Below are 18,876 nucleotides of genomic sequence, written 5' to 3'. Positions count from 1 at the left end.
GAGAGGACGCGGTCAAAGGAAAGGAACGTTTCGTTGTTTGGGCCCTAGTATCACCTGTAGGCACTTTGCAAACAGGGAGGCAGGCTTCCAAAACAAAACTGCCTATTAGCAAAAAGGCAAAGTGAGATCGGATCAACATACATGACTCCTCGGTCATTATAAGAATGTACTTAGGAATCATGTCCAACTTTTTCTTGAAATTCCATTTCAAGGTATTTGAAAAATATTTTAAAACATTGTATTGCATTGGCACACATGCTTCACTACTGAAATTCACTTTGCACTTTGGATTTTGCTATTCACATAGCTAAAAAAAAAGCATGTGCTTTCAATGCTAAGATACTAAGGAATAAAACAAAGTTGTAAATAACTTTTGCCAACAAACCTCTGCACTTGTAGAACGTCGATCCTTTTAAAGAAACATCCAAATGCCTCTCGATGTAGTACCTTTTGTAGACAACCTTCAAAGCATAGTTCGCAACTGCAACTGTTCGTCACCAGCCAATGAAAAACGTTTGGATATGTCAGGTTCTCGCCCTCAGACAATCTGTGCCTCATTCAAAGCCTCTCCCTCGACAACACTTGTGCAATGAAGACTCCACGAAGATGCTCGTGCAATGAAGACTCCACGAAGACGCCCAAATGCTGCAATCAGCATATGTTGCTCATCGCTGGACAATCGTCGATGGCAGCACAAATGCACACAGGGACTTCATGTAAACCCAGGCAACACTCGGCTTCACATCGACACTGCAGTGGCTCGGAGTTGAGAGTATGTTGAAGTGAACAGATGCACTCTCGCCTTCAATGTGTACTCAAGAGCAGGTTCATTATCGCTGTGTGCCATACTTCTTCAGAACTGGCCATCAGAGGATCGCCAACCAGTTGCGTACACTGCTCGTGCACAGACATAAACAGAACGAAGGCCATCCCATTCTGAACACTTAAAAATTCACCTCCTCCAGCATCACTTCAAGATCGAGTGCACCCAAAAAACAACTGACTACCGCACAGGCACTTTCATGCTACCTAATGCTCTCTACCCACCAGCAACTGTTGTCCAAAAGGTAGAGCTGTATGTCCAACACGCATTCTGTGCTATCCCCCCACGTGTGTAAGAATTTCGCAGGACTTTGCTTTAGGAACTTCATTTGCAAGTCAATGACTTCCGTGCTCATGAAGATGCAGAGACTGCGATCAAAAGTGTCCTCAGAAGGAGCGTCTGCCAGTGAGCATGGCTCAGTTTTGCGCTTCTCTTGCTGAAGGCCTTCTTAGCAGGCGATGCCTACTGATACCCGCTTCTATGCGGAAGCACACCGTGTGCCTTATTCCTGATGGGCACTAGGGGGTGAAGAATAGCCGCTGTCACTTTCTCCTCTTCAACAAATCCTGCACAAAATAAAAAAGGAGTAGAACCGAGCTTCAGTTTTTTGCAGCAGCTTTGGGAACAGAAATTATGCGGTTTTGGAGCAGCTTTGGAGCAGTGAAAAGCGAGTTTCGGAGCAGCTCTGGAGCAACAAAAGGTGAGTTTTGGAGCAGATTCCTTGGACCACAACACTGTTAATTCAAATTTATGCTTTCTGGTTAACACATAACATTTCATTGGGTTTCACTAGGCGCTGATCAAGCTACCAGACTTACTCGAAATTCATATATATTAAAGCTTACATCAAAGGTGAAAGTGCAGCAATTCAAAGAAAAAACATGAACAGCGTTCCGGACAGCTACTAGAACTCAAAGGAAGAAAAAATTAGTGTTAAAATGTTGCAATGTACAAAATGTGATTAAAACACCACATACAACAGGAACAGAAACTCAAGACTAGACATGAGCTACTATGTATTAAAACTCGTCTTCATACTAAAGCCATGGGGCTCTATAAAATTAAATGTAAAAGACTTATCTTCTGGTCATTGAAATGCCACTACCGACATGAGAACCACGGGTAAATTTAGATGCACTCGACGCGCCATTGCTAGGCAATTAAATGAACATTTTTTATTACGATAGGAATTATATGGACACTCAATGGGTTCTCGCCGTCGCCACCACGCTTCGCACTACAAGCTGGTACCATTCCCCGCACATTGTACGTTTGACCCACACTTTAAATTGCACAAGCTGGAGTGATGGGCGCTGCTCAAGCCGAGATTAATGGAGACAGCCAATCTTTGTCGCTCAGAAGGCACACGCTTTAGCATCCCACCGCGTATTGGAACTGCCGTCGAATACTCAAGCAGGAAGGAGACACAGCACCCATCTTGAACGAGCATGAAAAGAAGCTGGGGAAAAAAGGGTCGCTCAAGCAGCAGCCGTGAGCTTTGATTCTAATGAAGAGTGAGGTTACGATAGCTGGCGCACGCAATGTCAGCAAGCATTATCGCACATTGACTCGTACACCGTGTTATGTGGTGCGGTCTTAACAGGAATGAATTGCGTGATAAGAGCATTTCTCCTTGAAGTGGACGTACTTATTCTAATACACCAGCATTTTGTATAGTTGTAAGGGTCGTGATGTCAGATTAAAAAGAGTTAGCTGTCAGCCTTCGTATAACCATGGGGTCGTGAAGTGGACGAAGGCAGCAGTCGCTGTTTTTATGAGTGAACTTTTTATTTGGGCTAACCTGTGCCAGTAAAATGAAACGTCACTCTACAAGCTATACATGCTGCAGACTGATATCACCGACATAGAGCGTCGCCGTCGATAATCTGCCACCAAATAAAGTGCGGCAGCATTTATACATGTGTTATCGAAAATTCCAGCATTATTGCTAGCCGCCATGTAAGTTCCAGAACAAGCTGTAGTGTACCCATCGTGCGCGTAATCTCATCGGACAATTCTAAGATTATCTAGAAAGTCTCAAGTCATTCGGGCGCGGTTTGCGCAAGGCAGTGTTACACGCGTAATGGTTAGAAAGGAGTGTGTGCGGCATCACCATTACAACATTACAAATTGTTGCTGTTGCAGTCATCAGTGAGACTGATTTTTAATTTTTCTTTTAGTTTATATGGCCCACTGTCGCCGAGCAACCACCAAGCACAGCACGCGCTCGGTGGTTGTCTCGGCATTAGTACGGCGAATATTTTTCATAGCCTGTAAAACACTTTCGCTGTTAAAACATACATAGAGTCGCATAGTGAGGTACGCACACAAATGCCACCTTAACAAGAATCATGAATTGCTTTCACGTGGTGCAAGGCTCATGCATTATCCGAAATACGATGCTTGATATGAATGCGGAATTTTTTATAGACATGATTACGCTCTTTGTGTAGCACACACGTGAACTCAGTGAATGATGGAGCTCTCAACTAAATTTGAAGTTGCATGTGCAAATTTCCGTTTAGGCGCCGCTTGGCGCAGCACATCAGATTGGCGCAGCATGGGACAATCGGCGCAGCACTTCTATTCCTGGAGCTGCACTCACATATCCAAGGGAAAAGAAAGCTCACAAAAGAAAACGGTGGTAGCTGTTGCAGTTATTCACCAGTTAAACAGTGCATTTCACACCATTCAGAAGAGCTAGACAGAAGTGGCAGGTGCATACGTGCTACAATTGCTACACGAGCGCAGAGTGGGACGTTGTCACTAAGGCATACCATTACCAGGTTTTCTTAGCCGATGACAGAAAAAGCACTTGCAACGATTTTCACTGAAGCCAAGTCTAGAGTTCGCTACTGTATGGTGTTGGTTAGTGGCGCCCCCATCTAACAGTGAAGGGTTTGTGTGAAGTTGGATCGAGGACCATTGTTGCTTTGGTTGAGCAGCAGCTGACTGTGTTGCTGCGCTGCGGACTCCTCTGGAACTAGGGCTATGGCTTGGTTGCCATCTACGAGAACTAACAATACTTCAGTATGATTCAGTATGAAGCTGTAAGCCTTGGTTAAAGTTGAGACCTGTTGTCTTTGTGCCTCACTTATGATTATCAGGAAAAAGTGATGAAAAATTATTTAGACACAAATTCTAACCTCTAATGCGCGACACCGCGTCCAGTCATCAATCAAGTCAATACTAAAGTCAAAGTACAAATCTCCGCAACGACGCCTACAGAGACGTAGACACTACCAGGGAATGACCACATATACCCATATAGTGAATGGGGGGGGGGGGGGGGTATCGTCACTGTAGCTCAGTAGATAGACCATCGGACACGTTATTCGAAGGTCCCAGCTTCAGATCCTGCTAGCGGCAAGTTATCTGTTCACCCACTTTTTTTGTTCACATTTACATTACAATTATTGCTAACAGCAGCTATACATTGGTTGGCATTGTCTGTTAGTCCTGATAAATATTCTGCATAGCAAACACTAGCCCTTATAATTTCCACTTTTTTTTTCATCCATAGCAAAGGTCTCGTTCTGGCAGACTTGATACCTTCAGGTGGTATGGGAGGAAATATTGGTCAGCTGCCATCTCGTAATACAGTCGACGACCGATTCCCTGGATGCCCAAAATTCCGGACATGGCCAAGCCCGATTTCCTGGACTCATTCCCGACACCATTATGTTCCTCATAAAGTCAATGTATTGAAATGTCCGAAATTCTGGACACTTAAACCCTTTGCCATCCGATTTTCCAGACTTTTCACCGCTAGCCGCGGACTACAAATCGCCACCAAACGCCACCAATTTCATTGTATTAGCCTAACACTTTACTCGGCATTGCAGGTGTGGCCAAGTGCGGCCAGCAGCACCGCGCCTACAGCCCCGTGGCTGCCGCACTCTTGAAACCGCACTTTGCTACAACCTAGCGCATACCAATCTGTTGCCAGCCATAGCCCAGTCAAACCACTGTGTTCGTTCACGTGTTTTTCTGTCAGCTATACGGTAGATTGTGTGCTGCAGCGTGGTATCTTCAGCGTTCACGTTTCCCGAGCGTTCGCATTTGCCTTGAGTTTTTAGCGGTTTGGTGCTGCCTTTTTTCAAGCGAATTCGCCGTTAAAAGCGACCGCACCAACTGCTCTTTCATCTTTGGTCACGTCTTCAAAGCGCACAAATCTACCTCATAAGATTACAATGAAAAAGAAAGCCGCCATCATCAAACAAATTCAAAACAGCCAAGTCACAGGCAGAGGTGGGTAAGGAGTGCAGAATTTCTAAGCAAACTGTTTCGGACTTTATGCAGAACAAGGCAAAGATTTTGGAACTGAGTGCCAAGTCAACCAGGGCTGCAAAGAAGAATCCAGGTCAGGGTGTTTACCCGAAGCTCGAGGAAGTGCTCCTTGTGTGGCTCAATATCACAATCGGCAAGAAAATCCCGGTGTCACGTGACATCCTGAAGCAAACGGCGGAGGTTTTTGGGCGCCAGACGAACGAGAAGGATTTCAAGTTCAGTGATGGATGGCTTTGCAATTGAGGGAGTCACAATGACTTGAAATTCAAGATCTGTAGGGAAAGCGGTACCGTCAACGATTCCGTAGTCTCCAAATATCGGAATGGAAGGCTGCGGTTCTTGCTCCAGTAGTTTTTATCAGACTTTATTTTCAACTGCCACGCAACAGGACTGTTTTAGAAGCTCCTGTCAAAGAAAATGCTTGCATTTGCTGGTGACGCCTGCTACGGCGGAAACAAGAGCAAGAAGTGGCTCCCTGTCTTCGTTCGCAGGAACATGTCAGGCAGCGAGAAGCTTCCGTAGCTTGCGATAGGGAAGTTGGAGCATCAAAGATGTTTCAAGAAGGCAGCAACTCTGCCTGTTCTCTACGAAGCCAACAAGAAGGCAGGGTGACCCAGCAGCTATTCCAAGCGTATGCCCGCAAGCTGGACAGAAGGTTCGAGCAGTAACACCCAAAAGTGCTGCTTTTTGTGAATAAAAAAGTTGTCAACTAAAAATAGTCACTCCTCAGTTGCCACTTCATTGGATGCGACACTGCCTCTGCGCACAACTGCGCGTGGTCACATCAACAACCTAAAGGCTATAAAGATTGAATTTATGCCACCAAGCACCACATCAATCCTGCAGCCGATGGACCAAGGCATGATTTGCAACTTGAAGCATTTTTATAAATCACGCATGCTCAGCTGCTTGTTGCTGTGCTCCGACAGTGGGAAAAGCTACGCTGTTGACCTCAGGTCTGAGCATGACATGCTTGCAGACTCATAAAAGGCGGTTACGTAAGAGACTCTTCGTAACTGTTTTCGCCATGCAGGCTTCACATTCTACGCTCGGTGCTAAGAAAGCTGTCTCACCTAAAAAAGACAGCGTGTGCGATGAACTTCTGTTTGGGGACATTGCCTTCGATGATCTGCATGCTGCTGGCGTTTCAATTCTAGCCGGCATAACCTTTGAGGGCTTCGCCGACACTCAGTAGGACTTCGAACTGAGTGGGGGATTGACGGCTGACGAAATCATTTGTCAAGTAACGGGGGGTTCTGACGACTCTGACACCGAGTTTGAAGAGGCAGCACCTACACAGCCAACGAGCTCGGAGTGGACGCTAGCACTGATGACGCTGTCATCGTTGTACAGTGGCAGCAAGACGTTAACCGAAATCGAGGCAGACATGATTGCGGGCCAGCAGATTGCCCTGCAAAAGATAATCAGAAACGTTTTGGGGGCCAAAGTGTTGACCAATGAGATTACGCGGGCCACATCGAGTTATTTTCACATATCTTTTTTTAACACAAATGGCATTTTTCAAAGCCACCTAAACAACTCATTCGCTGGATTGCAATGAAAATCTTGTACCCCTACCATTGCCTTCTCTGTCAGCGAAAAATACCTGTGAAAAAATAGGCAGATACCACGTACAGAAGGAATCTATGATATGCGAAGAACAAATGAGAAATGTTGATATGTCACTTTAATATCAGCACAACGTTACAAGAAGGAGGTAAATAATGCCGTACATGACTTCGGTGTCATAATTGTGATGTTTGAATGTGTTATTGACCTTTGTCATCTATTCACGTCACGCGATACCAAATTTAGTATATTTGGAGCTAGCAAAACGGTCGCGAGCACGCTATGAGCGTGGTATGTTGTCATGTTCTTACATGACACGCGTGTCAGGATAATTATGTTTGAGCCAGTCTTATATTTCGTCATCCATTGAGGTCACGTAACGCCGAATTCGGTATATGTGGAGCTAGCAAAACGGCCGCAAGCATATCATGAAGGGCCAGACATACTCCAATGTAGCGTTCATGCACGTGAACGCTGAGCACAGCGACGCAATGTTAGCAGAACTCAAGCACTCTATAGTCTGACGCTAGGCGCGACCAGCGTCCGTCGGCGCTTCCCGACGACAAATGGCGCGAAATGCGACATGCTCCATCTCGCGCCAATGCGCTTTCTTTTTTTGTGACGGGGGGATGCTGAATGCGCTGAAACGTGCATGGGTCAAATAAATGCAATGCCGCGTGCGCCTGCGAGTATATGGCAGGACCGGCGCCTGGCGTGGCAATGCCGTCGTGACAATGCCGTCGTGACGCGACGAATTGAACGCCGGCAAGAACGCGCACTGCGTCACGCCGAAATGTATTGGCGCCTTGACTGTGGCATGTACTCGTGTTTTCACATGACGCGCATCTCATGATTATCATCTTTGCACAAGTCACATACCGTCGTCATCCATTGGGGTCACATGATACCAAATTTGGCATATGTGAAGCTAGCGAAACGACTGCGAGCGCATTATCAATGTGGCATGCAGTCATGTTGCTACATGACACGCATGTCGTGATTATCCTGTTTACATGAGTCATTTACCTATGTCGTCCGTTCGCATCACGTAATACCGAGTTTGGTAGTTGTGCAGCTAGCGAACTGGCCGCGAGCGCATCATGAACGTAGCACGTAATCATGTTGTTACATGACACGCATCTCATGTTTATCATGTTTCCACCAGTATCATACCTTCGTCATCTGTTCCCGTCCCGTAATACCAAATTTGGTTTAAGTGATTCTAGCGAAGCGGCTCCCAGCGCGTCATGAGCGTGGCATGTAGTCATGTTGTTACATGACACGCATCTCATGATTATCATGTTTGCATCAGTGACATACCTTCGTCATCCATTTACGAAATGTAATACCAAATTTGGTATATGTGACCCTATCGAAACGGCCATGAGCGCATCATGAGCGTGGCATGTAGTCATGTTGTTACATGACCTGCATGTCATGATTTTCTTGTTAGGGTCTGTCACTTGTGTTCCCCATGCAATCATGCCATACCATACCGCGGGCGAGCGGGCTGGCGGGCAGTCTGGCGGGCAGGCAGGCAGGCAGAAAAACAGACAGAGAGACAGATGCAGACAGAGAGACAGATGCAAACAGATGCAGACAGCGAGACAGATAGTCAGATGCAGACAGAGAGACAGATAGACAGATGCAGACAGAGAGACAGATAGACAGATGCAGACAGATAGACAGATAGACAGATGCAGACAGATAGACAGATGCAGACAGACAGATGCAGACAGATGCAGACAGGGAGACAGATGCAGACAGATAGACAGATGCAGACAGGGAGACAGATGCAGACAGGGAGACAGATGCAGACAGACAGATGCAGACAGACAGATGCAGACAGACAGATGCAGACAGACAGATGCAGACAGACAGATGCAGACAGACAGACAGATGCAGACAGACAGACAGATGCAGACAGACAGACAGATGCAGACAGATACAGACAGATACAGACAGACAGACACAGACAGACAGACAGACAGACAGACAGACAGACAGACAGACAGACAGACAGACAGACAGACAGACAGACAGACAGACAGACAGACAGATACGCTCAAAGTCGCCGAAGTTCGCTAAGAAATGCTTCGCATTTAAAAGGTGCACTTTTTTGTGCATTCGTTTTCCCGGACTGCCACATTTTTTGGATGTCCTCGCAATCCTTTGAGGGTCGGGCAAATCAGTCGTCTACTGTAAGATCTTAAGCTACCTGATGCAAACAGGCAGAAAGAAAAAAATTGGCCCCGTATCTGCATTAAATCTGCAAATGTCGTCGAAAGAAAATAGTCTTGCGTGTGAAGAGAGTGAACAAGACATTTATTTTATGTTCCGCGTAAGAAAATCGCGTGGACGGTATTCTGGAGGCACTGCGTTAGAATGCCTCGAGCGTGCAGCGGAGGCGAACGAGCGCATCAAAGTACGTCACACGTGAGATAAAAGCGCCATCTGGCAGTTGTCTTAGAAAACAAAACGCGTGGCTTTGAAATAGGTGTGTGCGCCCAACTCAGAGGTTATGAGGTGTAGAACGCAAGGCAACGGGTAGATGCAACCACAATTTCGTTTTAGCAAAGCGCTGGCAATAATCACCTTTCCGTGGAAGCGTTGCATGGTCAGTGCAGCGTGATAAGCGCTACGGTCTTTAAAATTACTTATGTATGCCTTTTCTAGTAAGAGACGCACATGCAGAATGTATACGTGTTGTTATGGGACCCCAGACATGCGCAATAATTGCTTTTTAATGGACAATTGCACAAGCATGAACGGTCAATCTTGAGCAACATAGGTGGGCGCTGCGGACGGGGTCGGCAGTTTCAAGTACCCGATGTCGTTAAGAGTGGATAAACAGACAAATGTACAGACATACAGACAGGCAGGCAGACAGGCCAAAATTTTTGCATCAAAGGTCCTTAAGAAAGACTATCATATTTAAAAGAACCGTAGCACATCCACGAAGTGAATGATGATTGATGGTGCAAAGCTTCACAGGCTCGCAGCTCAGTCGTCCATCCGTGTGTCAGTCCACTCTCCTATCAATCTAAACCACATGCAATGTGCGCGTGTAGTTGAGATTGCTTCAGCCACCTAGTGATCACTTCATGTACTGCAACAGTGCAGTGTCATTTAATAAACATTGTGAAAGTAAGAGGTGGCTACAATAATGCAGTACGGAGGAGAACTGAGCCACAGTGCAAGAAGCTTCTACATTCGCAGTCATCAACTACTAGTGGCAATAACCCTACTGGGTATAAGTCTACACACACACCCCATAATGTGGACTAGAGAGCATTACTGCCCCTGTAGCTCGCTAGCTATTAAAGCATCCAACCCATTATTCAAAAACCGCAGGCTGGTTGCCTGCCCATGGCAAGTTATCTTTTCGTAACTTGTCTTCCTTCCCATTTGCATTACATATACTACGTCCTCTATACTTTCCTTGCTATCACTGCCTCTTAGTTCTCAATATTGGTGTGTCTAACAAAGAAAATAAAGCCTTGAATTTTACCAATGTACATGGTATGCAATTTAAATATTATTACACTTAGCTCGTGCCAAGGGTAAGGAAAACCTATTTTTTACGTACCAGTTTGTCAATGCTGAAAATTAAAAATGAAAAATTTTGCAACATCAAAAAACTAGTGCACATGAAAGTTGCCCACATTTTTTTCCTCAGAGAAAAATCGCAGAAGTTAGCAAAAAAGAAAACACTCACTCTTTTGCAAGCAGAGTCAAGTTGTCAATATCTTTGCCATAAGAATATGTTCCGTCTAATCAGAGGGTAGGCTCAAGTGAGGACATACAGGACTTTCGACGTCATCCGACTCATATTTCGAAGCTGATAAGGCATTTCTGAAAGGAAAGAAAAAGAATGTTTCTTTTTCATTTCAACTAAATGAAAGGCTTCGTAGAGAAGAACTCCACTCCAATCACAACCACACATCGTATCCAGGCTAAAATTTGCCTTTGATGGAATAAACTAAAGAAGGTTCGCTATGGTACAAGGCAGGCAGGTCAAGACTAACTCCTAACAGCACTGAACCGCTAGAAACAAAGCACGCTTTAATGGTCCAGAGTTTATAGTGAGCATATAATAATGTGTCACACATATGCCGAGGAATTACATAAAGTGTTAAGACAAGTGAATTAGTCATGACTATTGCACCCTTCATAATAAGGCAGCGATAACAGACAATAATTCAATTTACAGGAACATGTCACAATTTGAAGGAAGCAACAATCTAGCAATCATGCACCCACATCCAACGGATCCTCAAAAACCTTTGTTTCACATTGCCTCACATTGTTTCACTAGCTAAAGTACATCAGAGATATATGATGAAACAAGCGCCAATAAGTACAAAGACGCAAAAAGGACACAGGATGAGCGCTTTTTGTGGGCGTAAATTCATCATGAACTTACCAACATGCCCAAGTGGCAGTCATTCTAGATACAACTGGATGAACCAGAAAAGTTTTGACAAGTGCCAGTACAGTCAACATCCGATTTCATGGACGCTCGAAATTCTGGACATGCTTGACTTCTTGGACGCATCTGTGGCACCGTCAAGTTCCCCATAAAGTCAGTGTATTTGTCCGAAATTTTGGGTGTTTATAGCTTTTGCCATCTGATTTTCTGGACTTTTTATTGCTAATCGCAGAGTCGCAGTCACTATCGATGCGACCATTTTGGTTTTCGTACTCTCGAAACCGAAAATGCCGCAATCCAGCGTACGCCAATACGTTGCAAGCCGTAGGTTAGTCAAACCTGTGGCCACAGCCACATGGTCAGCATGGTGCTGTGCCTGTGCTCCGAGTGGGAAAAGCTATGCTGTTGAGCTATGGTCTTCTGTAGGCATGTGTGCGGACTCATGGAAGGCTATTATGCATAGAAGGCCGTTACGCAATAGACCTTCTTTAACTGTTTTCACATGAAATACTTGACGCCTATACGGCTGTCTCACATGGAGTAGACAATGTGTGTGAAGAACTTCAACCAGCAGACGTTGCCTTCGACCTACTACATGCTGCCGGTGTTTCTATTCCAGCCAGGATAACCCTAAAGGGCTTTGCCAACGCTGACAAAGACCTCGAGCTGTGTGCGAATTGACCAATAACTAAGCCATTCATCAAGTTATGCAGGAGTCTGACAACCCTGCCATCGGGATCGAAGAGGCACTGTCTACACAGCCAACAAGCTTGGAGTTTCGAGTAATGACACCAAGTACAGGGACAGCACGACTTTAGCTGAAATTGAGGCAGACATCATCGCGGGCAAGTGGAATGCCGTGCAAACAAAAATAAGCTACTTTTTTTCGCCTAAGAGATTACTAATGCAGTGATGCGGCCACATAAAATTTTTTTCTTTCTTACATTATACATATAGTTCTGAAATATTTGTATAATGGAAGAAAGAAGTATAAACGATTCTTTTCAGAGCCACCTAAACGATGCATTTGCTGAATTGCAATGAGAATCCTGTACTTCTGCCATGACCGCCTCTGCCAGCAAAACATACCCATTAAAAAAGTGTTTATACTTGCATTCGTTTTTGCGAACTGCCTGATTTTTTTCACGTTCTCGCGATCTTTTGAGGGTCCGGGAAATCGGACATCCACTGTATTATCCTAATTTTCATTGTTATGATGAGGAGAACAAAAGGCTGGAAGGTGCATCATTGACAAAGCTAAGAAAACTGCATAAAGCTGAAGAATATAGTGGTGTGTAAATTGCTTATGGTCCGCCTTCCAAGGCTCTGAACCCAAGTTAACTAAGGCAAAAAAGTGCTGCGCTTGCTCTGAAGATATTTAACCCCTTCTTGTCGTCAGCTTTGATAACTGAAGATGAAACTTTGCATTTGGTCTTTGGCAATGAAACAGCAAATTTCACTGACTTTAATTGTAAATTAGTCGATCAATGTGAATGTGATAACTCCTAGCACAGGCTGCAGGCTGAAAAATGAGTGGCGAGAGCCAGAGTGCAATAATATCAGCTGCAATGTCTGAACGAGTTTGTTAGCTGGCTTCTTTACTGGAGGGACCAAAATGCGCAAACAGGTGCTCTCACAAAGACACCCACATAGTTTTATGGCAATACTACGTATGTCCTGATTGAAGCGCCTCGATACTCCTCGCAAGAACTCGACTTTGGATGCATCCTCTCAAGTGGCATTCTAATCGACTCACTAGAGGCTCGCTTTAGAAGATACAGGTGAGTGGGTGATTGACACGATTTATCATGTTGATAACTCAAGTGTTCGAAGTTTAGGCTAAGATACGCCTACAAAATGCGTCCAATCCTCAGGAGACACTCGAGGGCAAATGCTGAATTGAACAAGCTACGACAGGACACGGCTGCGCTGGTTTCAAGCAACAACAATGATTATTGATATTGTTACGGGAGGGCACACAGAGAAACGAGGTTACAGCTAAGATATATTTGCACGACGCCAAGCCTAAGCCAAGATGACAAGGCAGAGCGTGCCCCACATCCCAGAATCATGTCGTCTTTCTCACTGTGTCTTGATTCTTCAGTGTGATGTAGTCTTGTAACATGACCCCCGGATGCAGAAGCACCGTCTCGGTGCTTTCTATGATATTTCGGAGTGGTAGAGCTTAAGTCGGGAGCCATGAATAAATTCTGTAGACATTAGAGATGACGACTTCAGCGGGGCTATCTCATAGGTAACGTCGGTCACCTGGCGCAAGACGCGGTAGGGTCCCGAGTACTGGGAAAGCAGCTTCTCAGAGAGACCAACATGCCGAGTCGGTGTCCACAGCAATTCAAGGGAACCCGGGGCAAAGGAGACGTCACGATGATGTGTGTCGTAACGTTCCTTCTATTGCACTTGCGATGCTAAGAGGCGCTTCAGAGCAACTTCTCGTGCTTTGTGAGCTCTGGTGATAGTGTCACGGGCGTATTCAGTCGGCGAATCGACAGCTGTAAGAAAAATGGTGTCGAAAGGTGGAGTTGGGTCGCAACCACATAAGAGATAGAATGGTGAAAACCCAGCCGTATCGTGGCGCGAGGAATTGTATGCAAATGTGATAAATGGCAATGCAACGTCCCAGTCTAGGTGGTCAGAGGAGACGTACATGGAGAGCATGTCAGTTAAAGTCCGGTTGAATAGTTCAGTAAGCCCATTAGTTTGTGGATGGTAGGCCGTCGTAAATTAATGTTTCGTTTCGCAAGAGCGAAGCAGGTCGTCAATAACTCGGGAGAGGAAATAGCGTCCACGATCTGTGAGGAGTTGGCATGGAGCACAATGATGGAGGATGACATCCTACAGAAGAAAATCAGGCACATTTGTGGCACAGCTGGTTGGCAAAGCTTGCGTGATGGCGTACCAGGTTGTATGATTTGTAGCGACAGCTATCCATTTGTTTCCGGAGGTAGACTGATGGAACGGGCCTAGGAGATCAAGACCAACTCGAAAGAAGGGGTCAGTAAGAATATTAAGTGGCTGGAGGAGTCCGGCAGGACTCATAGGGTTTTTTTTTTTTTTTTCGATGTTGGCACTGGTCGCATGGGACGACGTAGCGGTGCACGGAGCAATGAAGCCTGTGCCAGTAAAATCGACGCTGCACGTGGTCGTAAGTCCGAGAGAGACCAAGGTGACCGGCGGTGGGGGCGTCATGGAGCTGGGCGATAACACTCGAACGTAGGTGGGAAGGCACCACAAGGAGCAGTTTGCGCCCATTTATGTTGACATTGTAGCGGTACAAGGTGCCCTCTTTAAATACAAACAGTCGAGTAGACGGATGGGGCGTTGGAGAGTTCAGTTTCTCAATAATATCACACAAGACGGGATCTCGGCGCTGTTCATCATGGATGTTGCTCAAAGCAGAGAGAGAGAGCACACATGGCGGCGCTTCATCTAAAGTCTCAGGAGGGTCCACTGGATGGTGGGACAAGCAGTCAGCGTCATGGTGAAAACGGCCAGATTGGTAAGACACTGAGTAGTCATATTCTTGGAGCCGTAGTGCCCAGCGACCAAGATGCCCAGTGGGGTCCTTTAACGACGAGAGCCAGCAGAGGGCGTGGTGATCAGTTGTGACAGCAGCCAGGTGCAGGTTTCAGAAGGAATGTCTGAACAGGTCATCATCGCCGGTGACTCAAATTTAGTCCGATGCGCAGCGGCAATCAAAGAAAGGGTGAAAGGCGACAAGAGAGTTGCGGTAGGGACGTTCCCAGGACAAACGCTGGGGACAGTAATGAGTCAAGCGGGTGAACAACTCGCAGCTAAAGCTAACAATCGTAACCTCGTAATTGCGGGGGGGGTTAAATGACGTCCTGAAAAAAGAATCGTCAGGACTAGCGACGACCTTGGCGAAAGGGGTGGATGACATGCGCACCGTGTCCCCCCAGGTGCAAATTGTAGTATGCACAGTACCGGAAGTACCAGTACGCAACGTCAACCTGCAAAGAGCGGTTGTCGACGCAAACATAGAGATATGGCGAATTAGTCGAGAGAAGGGTTTCGAGGTAGTGGATTTAAACAGGGAAGTGCACAGGTGGGGTGGATTCCAAAGAGACAAGATTCATTTCGATAAGAGGCTTGGACACGAGGTGGGCTGGCGACTGGAAGGACGCGCAGTAGCTTTTTTGGGGGGCTCACGGGCCCTTCGGAGTCCGGGGTAGCTCGTAACAGGGAAAACAACCAGGAGGACGCTTTGACAGGTAGAATTGCGAAAAACCAGAAAAAAGGTAAAAGAAAAAGGAAAAAGGCGCGTGTTGCAATTAGTTACATAAACATGCAGGGTGGCAGAAAGAAGGCAAAATGGTTAGAGATTGAGGAGCAGTTAAACAAAGAACAGATAGGCGTGTATGCGGTTACAGAAACACACCTTAGAGACTTGGAAGAGCCACCACACATTAAAAATTATGTTTGGGAAGGGTGTAACAGGACCATATCGGAAAGGAAAGGTGGGGGTGTAGGAATGCTAATTCACCGCGGAGCCAAATGGGTTAGAGTGAAACAGACGTGTTCAGAGCACCTCTGGGTTCTGGGCACAGTAGGTGGAAAGGAAACGTGGCTAGGGGTAGCCTACTTGTGGACGGGGAATAACTGCAGAGAAAAGAATCAGGAGATAGTGGATTGCATGAGTGCGGATATTAAGGAATTTGGTAATGGGGCCGAAATCATCCTTCTAGGGGACATGAATGCCCACATACATGACCTTGACGGATATTCAGACACCAATGGGAAGTTATTACTAGATCTTTGCGAGCAACATAGTCTGGAGATAGTTAACACGGGGCCTAAATGTGACGGCCAGATCACATGGGAAGTCGGAAACAAGCAATCAAGTATTGATTATTGTCTCATGACTGAAGGAATTTACCACAAACTGACAGAAATGAGGATAGACGAGGAAGGCATTAACAGCTTGGGTAGTGATCATAAACGAATAACATTACAAATGGGATACGAAACTGAAAATATGAGCATGGAATCAAAGTCTGGCAGCTCGTATTTAAATGACAAATAATAAATATAGCCGCAAGAGTCGAGGAAGAAGTAGGCGAAATACCAGGCAAGGACTGGGAGTATAGTGAGCTGTTACATCTAATGACGAAGGAGATAGGGAAAGAGAAGAAAACTGTTTGCTGGAAAGGAAAAAGGAAGCCAAAAAGTTGGTGGAACAAGGAAATCCGGGAGGCGATCGAGAAGCGACGCGAAGCATCACGGGAGCATAGAAAGGCAAAAAAGGAGAAGCGGCCGCAGGACGAAGTAAAAAAAATATGGGAAATATATTTAGAAAAAAAATCCCATGTACAGAAATTGGTAGAGGCAAAAATTAAAGGTGAAAGTGAACGCTGGACGACAGAGATACACGAAAAAAAGGAGGCCGCGCCTAGGATTTTTTGGAGCCACATAAAGGCGCTAGGTAGGAAGTCTGTCACAATGCAACAACATATTCTAGATGAAGGAGGAAATCAATTGGAAGGGTACGAAGCGCTAGGTTACATCCAAAAGGTAACAGCCGATTCGTTTCAAAAGAGCGTCCAGGGGATCTCCCCGGTGAGTAAAAGTGTGGCAGAGAAAGCAACAGAGGAAGAGCTAGTACTTGATAATTTCAACTGGAAAAAGGCCGAAGGAAAAATTCCAAAGCGCACTGCCGCGGGTTTAGATGGGATTCCCGTTAGCCTCATTAACGAACTAGGACATAACACTAAAGAAGCATTGTTAAAAGCAGTAGAAAAAGCTTAAAGGACGGACAAATACCGGACAGTTGGCGACAAAGTAGAATGAACTTAATCTATAAAGGCAAGGGAGAAAAGGACAAGATTCGCTCGTATAGACCACTAACCATTACATCGGTACTATACAGGTTGGCGATGCAAGCAGTAAAAATGAAAATAGAAACATAGGCCGAACATAACGATATTTTGGGAGAACTTCAGAACGGATTTCGAGTCGACAGGCGGTTAGACGATAACCTGTTTGTTCTCACTCAGTGTATAGAAATATCTAAAATAGAGAATAGGCCCTTGTACGTGGCTTTTCTAGACATCACTGGGGCATACGACAACGTTAATCAGGAAATTTTGTGGGATATATTGAAAGGAATGGGCATGGGCGACGACTGTATACAGCTTTTGAGGGAGATATACCGAGAAAATACAGTTTGCATAGAGTGGGAAGGAATGCGTAGCAAAGAGAACGTTGAGGTTAGCAGGGGTCTGAGACAGGAATGTCATTGGTCCCCGCTGTTATTCATGCTGTACATGGTGAGTATGGAAAAAGCGCTAGAAGGTAGCAACATTGGTTTTAATCTGTCACACAAACAGGGCGGCATGATGATTGAGCAGAAGCTTCCAGGTTTATTTTATGCGGACGATATCGTCTTATTTGCGGACAGTCGAGACGATATACAGCAGCTGGCGAATATATGCGGAAGGGAAGGTGAAGCTCTTGGACTAGGATTCAGTGTAACGAAGTGTGGATTGATGGTATTCAATGATCCCTGTGATCAGACGGTGTCCATACAAGGCCAAGAAATACCGAGGGTAAGTGAATACAAGTACCTTGGAGTATGGGTAAATGAGAGTGATAGATACATGGAGGTACAGGAAAAAGCCTCGGCAGCAAAAGGAAAGAGGAATGCGGCAATAATGAAGCACAGAGCGTTGTGGGGATACAATAGGTATGAGGTGCTTCGAGGTCTGTATGAGGTGCTTCGAGGCTTACTTTTGGGAGCTCAGTGGTGTGCATGAGGGCAGAGGTGCAATCGGGAATGGATGTAAATCAAAGGACTGTGGGACGCCTCGCGTTGGGTGCTCACGGGAAGACGACAAACGAGGCTGTAAAGGGCAATATGGGGTGGGCAGGTTTTGAGGCGAGGGAAGCGCAGAGCAAAATAAGGTTCGAAGAAAGGCTAAGAAATATGAAGGAGAGTAGATGGGCAGAGAAGGTGTTCCGTTATTTGTATAGGAAGAGCGTGGACACACAGTGGAGAAAAAGAACTAGAAGACTCACTAGTAAATATACGGCTGGTATTGTGAGCCATATGTCAACAAAGAGCGTTAAGGGAAAAGTCAGGGAGGCGGAGAGGATTTACTGGATGGCAGCTATGGAGAAAAAACCGGCTTTGAGTAACTACCGAAAGGGCAAAAATGAAATAAGGAGGGAGGCATTTTACGATAATTCAAGGGGAAGCGCTTTACTGTTTGAAGCGAGATCGGGCTGCCTTAGAACGCGTAGTTATAAAGCAAGATTCAGTAAAGAAGAAGAACAATGCACATGCTGCGGGAAAGATAAGGAAACGGCGGAGCATGTTCTGATTGAATGTGGAGATATCCACCCAGGTGTACGTTTGGGCACGAGCCTACAGGAAGCCTTGGGTTTTAGGGACAACAATGGAAAGCTGAACACACCCGCGATTGAAATAAGTAAGAGACGGTTAGAGTATTGGTGGCAGAAAATTAGAGAGAAAGGACAAAAATAAATATTGGAAAAATAAAATATGGACAGTGTGCCGTAAATGGCAGAGAACTTAAGCTGAAAATTTACCTTTTTTTCCATTAGGATAGAATTTATCGAAGTAGAGGCATTAGGCCAACATAAAAAAAAGAAAAAAGGTTTTTTTTTTTTTTTTTTTTTTTTGTCGAGCCTGGTGGCATACTTGTCACCACCCCGTTATAAAGGGGACGCTCATAGCATCCATCCATCCACAGTGAAACGATGA

General features: G+C 45.5%; 1 protein-coding gene and 1 non-coding gene across 12 annotated transcripts in view; both read right to left on the bottom strand.

Annotated features, from left to right (window-relative positions):
• The window catches only part of LOC142785024 (uncharacterized), a 424,940-nt gene that overhangs the window by 11,830 nt on the left and 394,234 nt on the right, over positions 1-18,876 (bottom strand). For 10 of the 11 annotated variants that reach the window (XM_075883440.1, XM_075883443.1, XM_075883444.1 and 7 more), the window contains 2 exons: positions 10,401-10,537; positions 386-1,389 (listed from right to left, as the gene is read on the bottom strand). The gene's annotated coding sequence lies outside the window, so the exon portion shown is untranslated. The remainder of the gene's footprint in view (positions 1-385; positions 1,390-10,400; positions 10,538-18,876) is intronic. The other variant, XM_075883442.1, reaches the window with a different exon arrangement.
• On the bottom strand, positions 5,748-5,884 carry LOC119182218 (U4 spliceosomal RNA). The gene has a single exon (XR_005111265.2). It is a non-coding gene; the product is annotated as a U4 spliceosomal RNA (small nuclear RNA).

The sequence above is a fragment of the Rhipicephalus microplus genome, unplaced genomic scaffold (genome assembly GCF_043290135.1).
Source record: "Rhipicephalus microplus isolate Deutch F79 unplaced genomic scaffold, USDA_Rmic scaffold_17, whole genome shotgun sequence".
Taxonomy (NCBI): Eukaryota; Metazoa; Arthropoda; class Arachnida; order Ixodida; family Ixodidae; genus Rhipicephalus; species Rhipicephalus microplus.
This window is presented reverse-complemented; position numbering and strand designations above follow the sequence as displayed.